At 42.2% G+C, this 18,281-nt stretch overlaps 1 protein-coding gene across 2 annotated transcripts in view; it reads right to left on the bottom strand.

The window, feature by feature from the left end:
- Nucleotides 1-18,281, bottom strand: part of SCP2D1 (SCP2 sterol binding domain containing 1) — a 102,226-nt gene that overhangs the window by 68,333 nt on the left and 15,612 nt on the right. For both annotated transcript variants that reach the window (XR_009344701.1, XM_059134148.1), the window contains exon 2: nucleotides 5,567-5,656. The gene's annotated coding sequence lies outside the window, so the exon portion shown is untranslated. The remainder of the gene's footprint in view (nucleotides 1-5,566; nucleotides 5,657-18,281) is intronic.

The raw sequence follows: 18,281 nt of genomic DNA, 5'->3' as shown, positions 1-18,281 counted from the left end.
AACACATAACTTTTCAAAAATGTGATAGACACACAGTGGAGAATTATTCAGTCTTAGAAAGGACTGAAATTCCTACACATGCTACAACTTGGAAGAAACTTGAAGACTTGAAGACTATGCTAAGTGAAATCAGCTAGACACAAAAGACAAATAGTGTATGATTCCACTTATAATAAGTACCTAGAATAGTCAAATCCACAGAAACAGAAAAAAGAACAATGGTTGCCAGGAGCTGAAAGGAGGGGAAAAAATGGAGAATTCCTATTTAATGGGCACACAGTTTCAGTATAAGAGAGTGTGTGTGTCTGCAAGAGGGGGAGGGGCAGAGGGAGAGAATCTTCAAGCAGACTCCCCATTGAGAATAGAGCCCAATGCTTGATGCCACAACCCATGAGATTGCAACCCACGAGATCACAACCTGAGCTGAATCCAAAAGTCAGATGCTTAATCGACTGAGCCACCCGGGCGCCCCATAAGATAAAAAGTTCTAAAGATGAATGGTGGTGATGGTTGCAGAACAATGTGAACATACTTAATGCCATCTAACTGCACACTTAGAAATGGCTAAAATGGTAAATTTCATGTCATGTATTTTTTACCACAATAAAAAAAAGAAGATGAAAAGATAAATAAATATGTCCAAAAAGCAGTTTAGCTTAGGAGAGAAAAACATACACATAAGTATCTAATATATAAGGGTGCCTGGGTTGCTCAGTTGGGTTAAGCCTCTGCCTTCAGCTCAGGTCATGGTCTCAGGCTCCTGGGATCGAGCCCCGCATTAGGCTTAGCAGAGAGCCTGCTTCTCCCTCTCTGCCTGCCTCTCTGTCTACTTGTGATCTCTCTCTCTCTCTGTCAAATAAATAAATACAATCTTTTAAAAAAAATCTAATATATAATGCCAATTGTTACAAGTGCCACAAGAAAGATACATGTGGTGGTCAATAAGGTCACACAGCCTAAAGGCATTGTGGCTTCCTATCTGCTCTCCCTGGAACTGCTCATTTTAGGTGAGATCACCTGCCATGTTGTGAAGACACCCTAGTGGCCCTATGGATAGGTCCACGTGCTGAGGGGTAAAGCCTCCTGCCCACGACCACATGAGTGAGCCGTCTTGTAAGCAGATCCTCCAGATCCACTCAAACCTTCAGATGACTGGACCTCGGCCAACATCTCCGTTGCAATCTCAAGACAGACTAAGATGGAAGGGAAGGAAGAGGAATGGCTAGAACAGTCTGCAGCTTCAGAACAACTGCAGAAGTGGGAATCGAGACAAAAGCCATTATTGAGTGTTACACCTTTGCAAGCAAAGTGGAAGTGATGGTGATGAAGCACTGGCCTTAAGCAGACCCCTCAAGGTTTGGCTGGAAAGGGGGGGAGAGAAGCAGGAGGAAAGGCTGAGGAGACAGGACAATGGAGAAAAATGTCTCTTAGGAGAAGGGTGACGTGAACACATTTATATGAAGAAGGGCAGTAGAAAACGAGCAGAAAATGCAAGGGAAGTGGGAGGAAGCTATAGTGCAGTTAGGAGCTTCACTCCAGCCTAGCTTTTGATCCCAGCCGTAGGACCCTGGGCAAGCTGCCTATCCACGTGGTGTTTCCGTTTCACCACCACAAAGTGCGGAGAACAGCATACACAAGTGCCAAACCTTTTGCTGTAGGATGAAATTAGATAATCCCCAGAAAATATCTGGCACAGATAAATGCTCTGTAAAGTTAGCTCTTCTCAAAAGATGGGATACAAAAGGAAACAAAATCCTGCAAGAGGTAGTAGGGTGGAGGAAAGTAGGCCTCAAGGGCAAGGGCAAGGAGGATCCCTGTTCCTGTCCAACACAGAGCAAGCAAAGGAAGATAATCAAGGATGCTGATGACATTGAGGTGGAGAGAAATACCATCAGTCGATGATCCCTGTTTATCTCTCCAGACTATCTCCTATCATATGCCTGCAGGAGCCCTGTAGACCAAATGGTTTTATACTTCTCTCCTGAACAGTTCTTGAACTTTCTGCCTCTAGGTTTCTGCCCTTCCTTTACACCTCAGTTTAAACCACATTGGCCTCTCCCCATGCAGTAAAATCTGCAAAAACAACTAACTGGATACACTTCAGGCATTGGGGGTCAGACACAGGCTAAACTGGAGGCAGGTGCACAGGTGCCCAAATCAAGCATGAGCAGAAAACACTTTAACAAGACTATGGGGTCAGTGGGAACATCCAATAAACAGCATTTCTCTTCCCCATCTGAATTCTAAAGAAATTGAGAACTAAGACAAGGAATCCCAGATGAAAACCAAAATTTTACTGTTAAGTGATAACTAGGGGAGCAGGGCACTTGGCTGGCTCAGTTGAAAGAGCACCTGACTCTCAAACTTGGGGTTGTGAGTTTGAGCCCCATGTTGGGTGTAGAGATTACTTAAATAAATAAAAGTTAAGTGATAACTGAGGGAAATGTAGTTGAAGGGAAAGTACTTTATATGAGGCTCTAGTGGACTTGCCAGCTATATCCCACGATGCAAGGCAGAGCTATCCAACTACCTATCAGCCCCCATCCTGGGAGGCCTCTGCCTATGAGGCTAGCAGTAAGGGGCCCACCAAGGGAAAGTTCTGGACATGGAAGAGCTCAGTTTATACTTCCCAGATCAACCATCCAAAAAAGTCATCACAAACATCATGATAAAAACCCCCAACAAAGTAATTTAAGAGGGAACATACTTCAAAATAATAAAAAGCCTTACATGAAAAACCCACAGTGAACTTCTACTCAATGAGAAAAAAATGAAAGTTTTCCCCCTTTGTTTAAGGTCAGGAACAAGACAAAGATATTGACTCTGACCATTTCTATTCAACATAGTACTGGAAGTCCTAGCCACAGTGGTCAGAGAGCAAAAAGAAATAAAAGGCAGGGCGCCTGGGTGGCTCAGTGGGTTAAGCCGCTGCCTTCAGCTCGGGTCATGATCTCAGGGTCCTGGGATCGAGTCCCGCATCGGGCTCTCTGCTCAGCAGGGAGCCTGCTTCCCTCTCTCTCTCTCTCTCTGCCTGCCTCTCCATCTACTTGTGATTTCTCTCTGTCAAATAAATAAATAAAATCTTTTAAAAAAAGAAAGAAAGAAAGAAAGAAAGAAAGAAAGAAAGAAAGAAAGAAAGAAAGAAAGAAAAGGCATCCAAATTAGTAAGGAAAGAGTAAAAGTTTTATTATTTGCAGATGACATGATACTATATAGAGAAAAACCTTAAAAACGCCACCAAAAAAAAAAAAAAAAACCTGCTAGAACTGATAAACAAATTCAGTAGGTCAGGATCCAAAATCAATGTACAGAAATCTGTTGCATTTCTGTAAAGAGAAGCAGCAGAAAGAGAAATTGAGAAAACAGTCCCATTTACAGTTGCATCAAAAATAATAAAATACCTAGGAATAAAATTAATCAAAGAGATGAAAGACCTGTCCTCTGAAAACTATAAAACACCAACGAAAGAAATTGAAGACCACACAAAGAGATGGAAAGACATTTCACACTCATGAATCAGAATAACAAGTATTGTTAACATATCTATACTACCCAAAGCAACTGCACATTTAATGCAATTCCTATCAGAATACCAACAGCATTTTTCACAGAACTAGAATACACAATCCGAAAATGTGTATGGAACCACAAAGACCTCAAATAGCCAAAGAAATCTTTAAAAAGAAAAGCATTGTGGAGGCATCATAATTCCAGACTTCAAGTTATATTACAAAGTTGTAGTAGAAAAAAAAAATAGACACATAAATCAATAGAAAAGAATAGAAAATCCAGAAATAAACCCACAATTATGTGGCCAACTAATCTTTAATAAAGCCAGAAAGACTATTGAATGAGAAAAAGATAGTCTCTTCAACAAAGGGTGTTGGGAAAACAACTACATGCAAAAGAATGAAAAACAGACCACTTTCTTACACCAAACACACAAATAAACTCACAATGGATTAAAGACCTAAATGGAGACCTGAAAAGCCTGAAAGCCCAAAAATCCTAGACAAGAGCACAGGCAATAATTTCTCTAACATCAGCTGTAACATCTAGATATGTCTCCTAACTCAAGGGAAATAAAAGCAAAAATAAACTTTTGGGACTTCATCAAAATAAAAAACTTCTGCACAGTGAAGGAAACAATCAACAAAACTAAAAGGCAACCTACTCTATGGGAGAAGATGTTTGTAAATGACAATTCTGATAAAGGGTTAGCCTCTAAAATATATAAAGAAGTGATACAACTCAACATCCCAAAAATGAATAATACAATTAAAAATGGGCAGAAGACATGAACAGATATTTTTCCAAAGAGGATATCCAGATGGCCAACAAACACATGAAAAGATGCTCCACATCACTAACATCAAGGAAATGCAAATCAAAACCACTATGAGATAGTACCTCACACTGGTCAAAATGGCTAAAGTTAAAAGCGCAAGAAACAATGGGATTAGTGAGGATGTGGAGAAAAAGGAACCCTCATGTACTGTTGGTGGGAATGCAAACTGGTACAGCCACTTGGAAAACAATATGGAGGTTCCTCAAAAAGTTAGAAATAAAACTACCCTATGATCCAGTAATCACTCTCTTAGTATTCACTCAAAAAATACAAAAACACTAATTCAAAGGGGATACATGCACCCCTATGTTTACAGCAGCATTATTTACAATAACCAAATTATGGAAGCAGCTCCAGTGTTCACTGATAGATGAATGGATAAAGAAGTTGTGGTATATGTATGCAATGGAATATTACTCATCCATAAAAAATGAAATCCTGCCATTTGCAACAACATGGATGGAGCTAAGAATATAGTGAAATAGTGAATAAATGAAAGTGAAAATAAATTAAAGTGAAATAAATCACTCAGAGTAAGACAAATATCATATGGTTTCATCCATACATGGAATTTAAGAAACAAACAGATGAGCAAAGGAAAGAGACAGACAGACAGAAAGAGAAAGAGAGACCAGCCAAGAAACAGACTCAACTATAGAGAAAAACAGATGGTTACCTTTGGGGACATGATGGAGAGATGGGTGAAGTAAGTGAAGCAGATGAAGAGTACACTGATCATAATGGCACCAGGTGATGCATGGAAATGTTGAATCACTCTATTGTACAAATGAAAATAATAACACTATACTGTAATATAGTGGAATATAATATAACACCCATGCTGGAATTAAAATAAAAACATCTTTTAAAATTATTCAGGAAATTAGGGTACTTGCAAATTTTCTGTAATTGGGAATGTTTAAAATAAAAATAAAATCAAAACAAGTAAAACCAAAAAAAGTCAACCCATCCATGTGAGTAGAGGTGAATAGAGGCCAGAGGTGATCTGGGGAGAAGCTGCTTTAGGGGAAAAGAATGGAGACAAGCTATGAGCTCTGTCCTCTAGTAAATGCTAGCTCAGAAGGGGTGGGTGTGGAAGGGGCAAGTTCAGAAGTGCCTGACCAGTGGAGCACGATTTTGCCCAACAGTCTCCTCCATGCTTCATTTTCTCCTCTGTCCCCCTCAAGTTTTGTTAGACAACTCAAGTTTACAACTCACACTGAGGGATGCTCTTAGCTGTCCTCACTCCTTCCCAAGCCTCCCTGCTCTGGCAGCATGATTACTCCCTCTGTCATTTAGCTTTGTGGCCTGTAAACGAAGAAACACTGAACGTTGTAAATGTCGAAACAGGCTAGCTTGAGTTTTACTAAATAATCTAGAAAACAATAATTCATTTTTCCCAAAGGGTACAGACTAAGGGGCTGTCAGAATCAACAGGTCATCAGAAACTAGAGGTTTAAACAGGAAAGAGGTTGTAAATAAGAAATGTGAACATAAGCACTGAATCCAACACTACCCAATAAAATTTTCTGAGATAATGAAAATGTTCTGTGTCTGTGCCATCCCAAGCAGTAGCTGCTAGCCATCCATAGCTGTGGAGCTATATACTTATGGTTGGTATGACTGAAGAACTGGATTAATCTTATTTACTTACAATGAATTTAAGTATTTTTTAAAGATTTTACTTATTCATTCATTTACTTATTATTCAGAGAGAGAGAGAACGGGCAGAGGGAGAGAAAGAGAGAACCTCAAGCAGAGTCTATGCCCCAGATCATGTGGAGCCCCACTAGAGGCTCAATTTCACCACTCTGAGCCAAAACCAAGAGTCAGATGCTTAACTGCCTGATCCACACAGGTGCCCCTACAATTAATTTAAATTTAAATAATCACATACGATTTCGCACTGGCATCCTGGAAAACCACCTCAGTATTTTCCTAACCACCATAAGGAAATAACATGGGCATCTAGTGGTTGCTGCCCCTGAATTTAATTGCTGAATTACACCAGACTCATATAAAAATCCACAATAACTCACTCAAGGCTATCATACATGTGGAACAGAGACCAGCTCCCACTGGTGGGATCTGGTCCACGTGAAGCCACCCCATTTTGGGACAAAACTGAAGGCATGAAGACACACATATATACTTAAAATAGTCCTGTTATATTTATGTTTTACTAGGACATAAGCATGCCCAAGTGGGTGATTCCTGGGCAACTTCTGAATTAAATTCTATAAGGTAAAATTTTCTATAAAGCCAACACATTTAGCTCCTTCTTACAGTCCATCCAAATTGTCCCTGATGGATAAAAAGATGTCTTAGTTATCCATTGCTGCAATAATGCTGTGTAACAAACCACCCCCAATCTCCCTGGCTTAAAGCAGTAAGCATTTCTTCAGCTTGTGAGTTAATGGATCAGCAATTTGGGCTAGATTCAGTTGAGTGATTCTTCTCTCTCCTCTGGGCTCACTCACATCTGGCAGTTTGTCTGTCAACTGCTGTGCTTGTGCCATCTGACACTCATTCTCCAATGGGCTAACCTTGGCATATAGTCATAGGGGAAGCAGAACATGAACAATCCCAACTATGTCACTACTTTTCCAGCTTCTGCTTGCACCCACTGGCCAAAGAACAACACATGGGCATACCCAAAGTCATAGTGGGAGGGCACATACTACATGGCAAAGGGGGTCATTATGGACACAATGAATGCATACCCCCAGAATTCATATGGCAAAACTTTCCCCCCATAATGTGGTACTATTAAGAGGAGGTGCCTTTGGGTGTTAAAGAGGATTAGATAAGGTCATGAGGGTGGAGCCTGCATAAATGGGATTAGTGCCCTTATAGAGTCACAAGACAGCTTGTTTCCCCTCTGTACTCTCCCCCATATGAGGTTAAAATGAGAAGCTGGCAGTCTGCAATCCAGAAGAGGGTTCTTACCAGAGCTGTCACCATGCTGCCATCCTGCTCTTGGGAACTCCTGCCTTCAGAACAGTGAAAAATAAATTCTTTTATTTGTTATGTGTAAGCCATCCAGGATGGTATTTTTGTTACAGCAGCCCAAGCTAGGACAGGTGTAGACACAGGAAAGGGTAAAGATCAATAGTACAATTAATCTACTACACCCACAGGAGGACAGTGTTAAGCCCTGGAAGCCTTTCTTTCTGGGGAAAAAAAAAAATCAACTGAATGACACCAAACTCACCTACAAATGTATTCTTAAAGTCCCAGTAACTTATTTAAGACTTCTAAACATAAAGAACAGAGATCACCCCCTCCCTCCATAATCCCTTCCTCCATAGCCATCACTTTAAGGGCACTCTATTTTAAGAGGAAGCTAAATAAAGGTCTAAAGACATGCAAAGACCTAAAATAGAATACTTATATTTATCTTTTAATATACCCTATGCGTGCTCAAGTGGCAACTTTTTTTTAATTAGGTAAAATGTGCTAAGTTTTACCTGCCCATAGATTAGTGAAATTGATTTGAACAATCAAAAGACACACAGATAGTTTGAGATGAGTGAAGCACTTTTCCAATGACATTGACATTACACAAAATATTTTTTTAGAGTACCTCTTTTACAGCTGCTGTCAGAAACTAGAGACACATTCACCTACTGCCCCATACCACTCAGAATCCTTTGAGTTACACTCGCCCAGAACAGCCACAACCCACGGAATTAAACAGGAAAGGGAATTATCATCTCTGCCCTGAGGCAGGGCAAGGGGACCACCCACTGGGCATGCTCCGGACTGAGGGGCTTCCCAGGACACTGGACCTTCATTCAGTGCTGAAACGGACCAGGCAACCAGGGATAAGGGTTGGTTTCTTGAGCAGCTCAGTGAGCTTTCATGGGCCAAGGTCCTTCCTTCCTTCCATCTTCCTGCAACATGTCCTCCTAAGGCCAGTGTCCCTCGTAGAACAAGTTTTAGGCAACATCTAGTAGAACAACAACAAAAAGCCACATCCTACCGCACTTATCTCTTTATCCAAAGGGTCTATTCTTTAGAAGTACTTCAGTGACTTCTCCTCCATCTCATGGGCTAGGACTGGGTCCATTACCCTTAGCAACACTATCTTAGGTTTCTCAAGCCACCTCTGAGGCTGGGCTCAGCCAGCTCTCCCTGAATCACCTAGCTCCGGGAAGGACTGTGAATCTTGGAACCAAGCCCAGCTGCTGGGGGAGGGGGGTCAGAGAGAAGAACCAGCAGTGAATGCTGCACATCCTCTGTGGTGGGACATCCACTCAGGATTCAGTTAGATGCAGGAACATCAAGAATAACATGGAATACGGGATGTGTGATACAGCTCTGGGAAGGAGCTGGTTGCACAGCTTATGCACAGCTGTGGTACAGTTGTTGCTTCTGTGTCTGGTGCCCAGCAGGCAGGCAGCGCGGCTGGCAGCCTGGCCCAGAAGTCAGAGAAGTGGATGGCGGTCCGAGGAAGCTGACGTTGCTGCAGGCCCGCCGCCTGCCCAGTTGTCAGAGGGGCTGCAGGAGTGCTACAACTGCCTGCTATCCCCCGCCCACCGGTGAGCCAAGTGTCGGCGCCAACCCCAAGACCAGCAACAGCACGTGCGCCCCCAAACCCGCCTTTCAAGGGTGAAAGAACGGCAGTGTTGGGTCCCTTCCGTCTTCCCAGGAGCGCGAGTCTCCTGGTCGCCGCTAAACCCGGAAGTCTGCAGGGAAGGGAATTCTGGGAAGTGTAGTTCCAGCTTAGCTAAACTGGCACGGGACAAAGCCGGGAGTCGGCCACACTGAGTGTGGCTTTAATTCTTAGTTAAATTAGTCAACTCTTCAAGCTAAGTCTAAGGGATAAAGTGATCAAATAGGCTGAGAACTGGCTTTTAGGTACCATAGAGGAAAACTGTCATAAAATATTCTCATTTTCTTAAATTTTTTTTTCCCACTCACTGCTATGGAACCGGAGTAGAGCAAAGTAAGAAAGACAACTCTCCAAGTCTTTCACTCATTCCCACTAAACAACAGTTCGGACATACTGTTGTGAGTCCTGGGAAGGATAAACTGCTGATGACCCCTTGGGGAAAAGCCAGATGCCAATTAATCCTAAAAGCTCAGTCAGCCCCTACATTTTATTCAACTCAGTAAATCAAAAGCACTGTGCCCATGGGACAAATCTCAATAAATTCCCTCAGCAGTTTTGAAAGATTTATCAGCTTTAAAGGGGGGGGGGGGATGTGAATACCAAAGGACCAGATCTCTGACAGACAGCATGAGAGATGCCTTTTTCAGGAGGATTTTTGGTTTACTTAACAGTGGTTACTATAACTGTATACACCATACAGAAGCCCCAAACCTTACGGTAAAGAGAGTTTACAAATATCTTGTCTAATTATTCATTTTAAAATGAGGACCATTACTGATAGATACAACAATGTGTGTGAATATAAAAAATATTCCACCAAATAGAAGCTGGACACAGAAGATTACATAGTGCATAGTTCCATTTATATACTAAACCAGAAAAAACTAATCTATAGTAGAAAAAAATTAGTCTTTATCCTGGGGTATGAGGGTGGGATTAACAGAGAAGGAACATGAAGAAACTTTCATGGGTGATGGGTACATGCCTTTGTCAAAATTTACCATCAGGGTGATGTGCACTGATGTCTGCAACTTACTTCAAAATGCATCCAAAAGATAAGATGGCCTGAAGGATGGAAAAAAGAATGGATAGACAGACACAGAACAAAATAAATACAGCAAAATGTTAATTGTAGAATCTAGGCAGTGGTCCTATGGGTATTCACAGTTCAGCCCAGGATTGAGTCATAAAGAGATGTCAAAATACTGACTAGGGAAGAGATGGGAATGAAGCCAATAGAAGAGGATTCATAAAAGTTACAATGAAGAGGAAAATATCAACACGCAGGCCAGGCGTTCAAAACACATAGTGTGGTTCAGTCTTCTTTTTCAAATATATGAAATACAATCACCCCACTGAATTCAGCTCCTCTCGCAGTTACGAGATACTTACTATATGACTACCCCAAGCAGAGCACTTCTGCAAATTCTGTCACTAAGTATCTCTCTCTACCTCCTTTCAATGGGCCTGTATCAGTCAGCTATAACATAATGTGCTACATAACAAACCACCACAAAACTCAGTGGCTCACAACAATAAGCAATTGTCTCTTGCTTACATGTTTGTGGAGAGGCTAGAGATCAGCTGGTCTAGGCTGGGCTCAGTTAGACTAGGTTCCACAGTCTCATCCGCGTGTCTCACCTTCCTTGCCCAGCAGGCTCCCTGAGGCATGTTCTTCCCATGATAATGACTGAAATGAAGAAGGTGAGACCTCCTACACAAGTACATTTTAAGACTTTGCTCACATGATCTCTGTTAAAATTCCATTAGGCTAAAGCAAGTAACACAATTAAGCTAAATAATCATATTACCCTATATACCCAGATCTGGAAATGACGGATTCACCTCTACCTCTTTCCTGATCACTGAAAGAGATTCTGGGGCTTCTTTGGTCCCGGTCTCTAGGGACATGAGCTACAACCCTCTTCCTGAAACCTCTTTCTGCTTGGATGGCGTCTCCATGTCTTCCACCATACGGCAAAAACAAATCTGGAGTCTGTAATGATACTAATTCCCATGAACTGATCTATTTTGCCTCTTCAGCTTCCCTCAAGGTAGAATCCCAAGGGAACAATTACAAACATCTGGTCAAGAGAAGGAATACAGGGGGCTTGTTTTCCTGTTTTAAGAGAAGTCAATTAGAGTTTCAATTTCCACTGTTAAATGTCACCTTTTTACAACATCCTGGAGGGAGAGTTGGCAGCCCTGTTGTTCGGGGAATAAAAACTCTTTCAAGGAAAGGTTTATTGTCTAAAAAGACACGGAAGGGCCCAGAGATTAAAGGGCCCTCTCAGGCTGTCTGAATTTCCCAGAGCTCTCAGTTTCTATTTTGAGCTGAACATTTGGCTTCCCTTGTAGCCTCAAGTGAGTCTTTTTAGCCTCTCTGCACCATTTTCTACAGTTTGCAAAAAGGGATAATAAGACTTGCTGCTGGGTAATGCATATGAAGTGCACGGAGATGCTCAGAGGGAAGGTAGGCTTCTCAAGGGGAAAGCTGTCAGCCTGTTTCCTCCTGATCTCTGGATATTTTCAGTGTCTGGGACCCCCATTAGAGCATCTGGTCCTTTCTCAGAGAAGTTAGACGAAAGCCAGAATAAGTGGAGCAGAGTGGATTCCTTCTCTTGCCTCTGCTGCAAAGGAGATATGTCAAGTTGAGTGATGAACGATTACTATTCTTCACTTGCTAACACTTTGTACCCTATTTTCAAATTAGGGAGCACATTGTTGGCACGCCTGAAAGGTTAAACACTCCCACTTCGTTGCGGCAGTCACTAATTGGTGTTTTATCACAATTTCTGTGGAGGGAACATTTTGTCTGCAAACCCTTCCTCCACAGAGCTGGGTGAGACTTTGAGAGCATCTCGAGTTTCTAAAGTTAGATCGTAAATCACTCTCCTGCTTGTAGGGTAGTACTCTGCACCTAAAAAGACCCCATCTGTTAATGGTCTACAACTTGGTTTGAAATACATAAAAAAAATAAGATGGAGTGACATGTTTTTAAAAATTCTTTTTAAAAGTCCTTTACAAAATTCCTCCCTTTTTCTCCCTCTCCTGGTATTTCACCCTCATCTATAGAACAGGAACTTTGCATCTTCTAAAGTATGAGGAGGCAAGAAGGTGGGCAGCTGGAACTCTCATAATCCTACCAGCAGGAGTGCCCAGCTCTTCCACTTTAGAAAACAGTTTCAGTATCTAAAATTCCTAGGCATTTTTCTTGGGTATAACTCTAGAAGTGGAATCACTGGGCCCCAGAGGATATTTCTAGGGATATATCAACCAGAAATAACTGCATATTTTCACAAAAGGCACATATAACAATGTTTCAAAACAGCTAAATCTGGCAACTACACATACGCCCATCATGGGCATAAAATGGAAATAAATTACACAATATTCAGAGTAGGATATTACAGCAATGAAAATTAACAGTATAAATCTATACACAACATGGTGAACCTTACAGTCATAATTGTGAGCAAAAGAAGCCAGACCAAGATTCCATAGAGCTTCTAGGGAGCTGCTAATTTTCTAATTCTTGATCCAGATGCTGATTACCTGAATGTTTTCAATTTGTGAAAATGTATTGAACTGTACACTTATGATTTGCTCTTCTCTATATACACATTATGCTTCAAAACGAAGTTTAAGAAATATTTGCATAAAGGAAAATTGCAAAAAAAAAAATCAGAATAGAAAGTATTGGGGAAACCTTCCACCTAATCTTCTGTCCACTCCCTTCTCACTCTTCACTGACTGCTGGAGAGGAGGGAGGAGCCACAACCACCCACAGCCTGGGTGGCCCTTAAGTCCCGGTTCCCGAGCCCTGCTCTGATCCCTCTGTCTTGACTGCCATGACCTGAAAGAAAGAGGCAACAATTCTCCTTTTGTGTGGCCAGGCCAGTTGACCTCTCTGCAGCCCCATGGGCAACCCAGGTCTCTCCTGAAGGGAAGAAGCAGGAATCCTGTCTGGCCATAGGCCAAACCACATTCTCTGGTCCAGTGCTGCCAGCAAAGAAGTGCTCTTCTGACCTCTAATTCCCATGCTTGCATCTATTTCTCAACTGATTCCAAAGATGGAAGGGGACAAGGCATGATTAATTATCAGTCATTAAACCTCGACAACCTCTTTCCCAGCAGTTAAGAAATGAAGCCAAGAATAAATGAGTTGCTTTTCTTATATGGGACACAGGACCAGAGTCTGTGAGTTCCTAATGATGCTGAGGAAACAATGACTGTCCCTTTGAAACAATACCAATTGGGTAATTAGTAAAGAAGAATGAGAGTATCTAATTTCCTTTACATAATGTTTCCTCACATAACTGAAGAAACTGCTTTTCTGGGTGCCACTTGGGGTGGGGATTTAGGATGGTTTAAAGAAATGATTCCTTTGCTGAGTTAAGACATCACAATCACTGACTGCTATGGATGGGAAATGTGGTCATGATAAGTTTCTTCCTCCCAGCAAGAACTGGGGGTTCTTTCTCCATCCCTACAATCTGGGCATGCCCATGTGACCTATTTTAGACAATAGGATGTACCAAACATACCAAAGCAGAAGCTTCAAAAGTGCTGCACAATTGGACATGCCCTCTCCTGCTATTAGAACCCTTCCACCACCATGCGAGGAAGGTGGGGCTAGCCTTTTGGAGGATGAGAGACCATATGGGAAACCATGAGGTTTCCCACCATTCCAGCCAAGGCCCCAGAAATAAAAGTGAGAACACCCTAGACTATCCAGCCCTAGTTGAGTTGCCCACATGAGAAGAGCCACCTAGACAACCCATAGAATCTTGAGAAATTAAAAATATGTGTCCACAACACACACCTAATAAAATGACCAAAATCCCAAACACTGATGACACCAAATGCTGACAATGATGTGGAGCAACAGGAACTCTCGTTCATTAATGGTGGAAATGCAAAATAGGATAGCTACTTTAGATAACAGTTTGGCAGTTTCTTTTAAAACTAAACATATTCTTACCATATGATCCAACAATTGTGTTCCCTGGTATTTACCCAAATGAACTGAAAAATTTTGTCCACACAAAAACCTACATATGGATATTTATAGCAGCTTTATTCATAATTGTCATAACTTGGAAGCAACCAAGATGTCCTTCAGTGGGTGAGTGGACAAATCAACTGTGGTCCTAGGCAGTAAAATACTACTCAGGGATTAAAAAGAAATGAGCTATCAAGCCATGAAAAGATATTGAGGAAAATTAAATACATATTACTAAGTGAAAGAAGCTAACCTGGAAAGGTGAAATACTGTGCAATCCCAATGATATGACATTCTGGAAAAGGTAAAACTTTGGACACAGTGGAGACCAGTGGTTGTCAGGGGTTGCAGGTGGGAGGGAGGGATGAATAAGTGGAACATGGAATTTTAGGGCAGTGAAACTACTCTGTATGATACTACAATGGTGGACACGTCACTATACATTTTTCCAACCTCTCAGAACATACAACACGGAGACTGAACCTTAAGGTAAACTATGGACTTTGGATGGTAATGATGTCTCAATGTAGGTTTATCAATTGTAACAAATGTAACCCTTTGGAGGAGGATATTGACAGTGGGGGAGGCTGTGCATGACAGAGTGGGTAGGAGTGCATGGGAAATCTTTTTACATTCCATGTAATTGTTCTGTGAACCTAAAACTGCTCTAAAAAATTAAAGTCTATCAAAAATATTGGTTATTTGATACCACTTGGTTTTGGGGGTGGCTCATTACATAGCAAAAGCTAACTTACACACTGGGTCAAATATAATAATACAGCAGTCCTAGAATTCAGGAGCGAGTTACAGAGTTACACCTATAGTCACACCTATAGTATGGCACATCAGTCAAAGCCAGACAACAGGCTGGGTCTGATATCTTATAAGAACAATACACTTTACAGGTCCCACTGTGTGCTGTTTTAGTTTCTTCCTTATTGTCAGGGAAAGGGATTCCCTGCACTGAAGCCTGACAGCAAAATTCCTATTTCTAGAAGCCTCAAAACTGGACTACAAGATAATGAATGCAATTCCTATATCTACTTCCCAAGGGGCAAAGAGTTTGAGATGCTTCAACCTGAGCAGTTCAGCACGTGCCAGTCTATCTATAGTCACTGGATTCCATAGAGTCCAGTCATCAGCACCAAGGAGGAAAGAGAAGGTGACAGGAAGTTTTGAAATAATGGACTATGCAGAAATAATTTATTTGAAATGCGTGAACTCACTCCCCCCACCACCTCCCTTCCCCCCTACCTTGCTCTCTACCTGCACCCCCAGCACACACATACCCATGAACACAACACAACATTGGGACTCTGTAGTCTCTATAAAAGACCCTGATACAGATAACTAAGTATTTCTGTGGATATCATGGATCATGTGTCATGAGCATTGCCCTAGAAGGTGAAATGAAAAACTTCCCTGCAGTTGGGTCCTGAGGTCAGATTCTGGCCTCAGTAAGACTTGGATCATGGCCAGCATGCAAGTGAAAATCCTCACCCAGATCTGCCACAGACTTTAGGAGTCAGGGAGGATGCTTGGAGATGGGGTGGGGAGAAGGAGCACAGCTCACGAACAGAGGAAGCCAGCAATGGTTTCAAATTAGCCCAGCCTCCTGAAATGATAAGAATTCCATCAGGGCCATTAATTAGCTACTAACCATAGGCCTCTTGTCCTTCAATGTGCCTCCTAACTCAACATGAAGATAACAACTAAGTTACAGATTGGTCCTGAGACTGAACTTCGGTACCTGAGCCCTTTTATTCAGAGTCTCCTCCTTGAGTTATATTCAAAAAACAATACAGGGTGTGAAAAAACCTGTCCTGGGCTGATGAGGAGACAGTTCTGTCCCCAATCCATCTACCCACCTGGGGAGAAGACAGGAACAATTAGGGAAGCTATGTTTATAAATCTGGAGAGGTGTTTCTAGTTTAAGGCAAACAATACCTTGAAGACTTGCCTTAATTCTTGATCCGCCACAATGTAAGTCGGTAAAAGAAAGGAGGTGTATTCTAAAGACCTAGCCAGTGTTAATAAGAAATATTCTTTTTTAACTGCGATGTAAGGCGTGTGTGGGTGGGTATGTGTGTTATCTTACCTTCTATTCAAAGTCACATTATTATATTGGAACATTTTTTAAAATTATACTGTTTCTTTTACCAACATCAATCAAGTGTGACAAAAGCAGGTGCTGGCAAGGAAAGAGAGCAGTTGAGAGTCTCACACACTGCTGGTGGATGTTCAAAATGGTTCAGGGCTATTTTTTAAGGGTTTTATTTATTTATTTACTAAAGAGAGAGAAAGAATGCAAGCAGAGGAAGGGACAGAGGCAGAGGGAGAGGCAGAGAATTTCAAGCAAACTCTGCACTGAGCATAGAGCCCTACATACTGAGGCTTTATTTTACAACCCTGAGATCATGACCTGAGCCAAAACCAAAAGTTGGACACTAAACCAAAGCCCCAGGTATCCCTGTTAAGGGTCTTTCCCCCTCAAAGAGTCTGTTGTCAATATCTATACTATAGCACTGGTGGAGATAGGGAGTATTTATATCAGGCAGTGTTCTTGGTTGCAGACTACAGAATCTACTTTAACAAGCAAGAAAAGTCTTATTCTATTAGGTATTGCACAAAATTTCCAATTCTAAGAGCTAAGCTTGGGTGCTACAATGCTAGGAGATATGTATAAGCCTCCCCAGAGGAATATTCCAGCAGAAACCCACAGCTCCCAACAGGCGCAGCCTGTGACCCTAGAGGACTGGAGAGAAGAAGCTCCTGTGCTGCCCTTAAAGAACCAAATGCCCCAACACAAGATGTGGCACCCATGTGGCTCCCATAGGGCCCCACCACTCACATCACCCCTTCTGCCTCCCATGTCTCATGAGGAAGGGCCCACTCGGTGGAAGTCAATCAAGCATGGCTCCCCAGCTGCACAGTAGCTTGGGAAATGTCATTTACACCTTTCCAGACTCTACAGTTCAGGGGAGACATGCATAAGGGGATTGAAGCAGATGCCGAGCGAGCCACAATGTGGTATCTGCCATAGCACATTTTGGAACGAAGAGCAGGTTGAGCCCAGTAGATCTGGGTAGAGGATTCCTATAGGAAATGGAAAATGGGCAATAGTGAAGGCTTAGATCAAGGGGTCCCCTGCAGGGAGATGGGGACTAAAAGGGTTCAGAGAGGACGCTGAGAACAAAGAGAGTGAATGATAGAACCTTAGGGAACACTTGCATTTAAGACATTAGGTGCAGTGGGACCAAAGTTAATCTAAGACTACATTTAGCAGAAAGGAGGAAAAATTTTTTTAACTATTGTTTTCCTTCTTGGGGACAGGATGAGGAGAGGGGAAGCTAAGGCACTGACATAGAATGATGTTGTTCATACAGAGGTCACTGTCAGGCCCAACAGAGCCAAATAAGTACCCACAGGGAATGGTCAGGAAGCACAGCTGACACTTCTGCCCACCTAGGTCCTCTCCCACTTTTCACACAGGTCCTCTAAATGGCACAAAGACCAGAAAAATAAAATTTTAGCTGGAACTAAGTTATTCCAGTGGTGGTTCCCGACAAAGGGAACCCTGCTTCAGAGACCCTCCCGGCCCCCACCCAGAGCTGCTCTCTTTCTATCACCTTTGAGGGCTCATTGTAAAGCCCTTCCATCAGGTCAGTGAACTTCCTGAAGCCCTCCTGCTATGTCTGTTCTGTTTAAGTTAACTAGAGTCTGTTTTTGTTTGCCACCAAAGAACACTGCTGCTGATATGTACGTGCTGTAGTAGAGAGAAGCTTGCTTTTTCCCTATTGGGGCATGTTTTGGTTAATCCTCATTCAGAAGATTATAGAGTGTGGTAGATCATTATAATAATGGCCCCCAGTTGGTCCAGTGCCCCAATGGGACACTGCTACGCCTCCCATCAAGACTCCATCCTTGGAATCTATTTCTCTGTCCCTCTTGAATCGAGGCTGGCTTTATGACTTACTTTGACCAAGAGAATATCGTGGATGTGAAGCTGTGTGGTTTCATGAGTCTAGGCCTGATGGGGCCTTGAAGCTTCCACCTTTACCTTCTTGGAACCCTGAGACCACCATGCTGTGAGGAAGCCTACTGAAGGATTTCTTATCCTTTCTTTTATTAATGAAATCCACTTGGAGGAAAATCAAGGTGTCCTGCTAACATCCAGAGAGTGAAGGCATCTTGGCTTTTCAGGCATGGCAAAGTCATCAGTTATCTGCTCATCTCACATGAGCCCAAGTGAGACCAGCAGAAAAACTGCCAGGACTGATGACCCATAGAAATATAAGTAATAATAAATG

This window comes from Mustela lutreola, chromosome 9 (genome assembly GCF_030435805.1).
Source record: "Mustela lutreola isolate mMusLut2 chromosome 9, mMusLut2.pri, whole genome shotgun sequence".
NCBI lineage: Eukaryota > Metazoa > Chordata > Mammalia > Carnivora > Mustelidae > Mustela > Mustela lutreola.
Note: the sequence above shows the minus strand (reverse complement) of the source record. Positions and strands in the feature narration are given on the sequence as shown.